The sequence below is a fragment of the Octopus bimaculoides genome, chromosome 11, assembly GCF_001194135.2.
Source record: "Octopus bimaculoides isolate UCB-OBI-ISO-001 chromosome 11, ASM119413v2, whole genome shotgun sequence".
Classification (NCBI taxonomy): domain Eukaryota; kingdom Metazoa; phylum Mollusca; class Cephalopoda; order Octopoda; family Octopodidae; genus Octopus; species Octopus bimaculoides.
In genome coordinates, this window is record NC_068991.1 from 55,396,585 (window position 1) to 55,397,619 (window position 1,035).

Below are 1,035 nucleotides of genomic sequence, written 5' to 3' on the forward strand. Positions count from 1 at the left end.
AATGACATCATAAATAGAAGTGCAAATAAATATAAGAATATAAATACGCAAACCCCTAATAATAATATTGATATAATACGACAGCAAAAACATAATAAATACCATATAACTGAAAAAAGACAAAATATAGCAATAAACCCAACAATACAACCTAATATAAATAAAAATAATTCACAAAAATGAACACACATAACTCCAACATAATAGACACCACAACAAATTCTATAAATAATACTTTATATACCACTAATAATAATAAGGATAATAATAAACATTCACAACAGAGATATAAAAATAATAATAATTGCTCATGTAAAAATAAAAAAATATGTCCCTTACAAAGAAATTGCAAAAGATTAAATATAATATACAAATGCATAGTCACAATAACTAATAACTCACATAAAATGGTATACATAGGGAGCTCTATTAATTTTAAACAAAGATACCTGGCACATATACATTCCTTTAAACCAAATACAAATAATAATACAACCTCATTAGCTACATATATACAAAAACTTAATAAAAATAAAATTAATTATAAACTAGACTGGTCAATAATAGATTCTGCCACACCATACACACATAAATCAAATAATTGCCGTTTATGCACATTAGAATCACTGAATATATTACTATATAAACTAGATAACTTAATAAATAACAGATTAGATGCGATAACATCATGTAAACACAGGTATGATAAAACCTTCAAATATTATAATAAATCCCAAAATAAGGTAGAATAAAAAACACATGTGTGTATTCTTATGAATATATCTATCTATTATATAAAAAGCGCACATATTTGGGTGTATATACCTATGTATATATACATATATATAGGGGTAAATATTAGATATATATGCATGTTAAACGTAGAGACTTAATAAGGGAATTCTAATGATAGCAATTTATAATTAATTAATTAAAATTAAAAATAAATGCTTAAGAATTTGAACTTAGATTCTAGTATATTACTTCATTGGAAAAAAAAAAAAAATTATACTAAATTGAAATTGAATTTAAAAT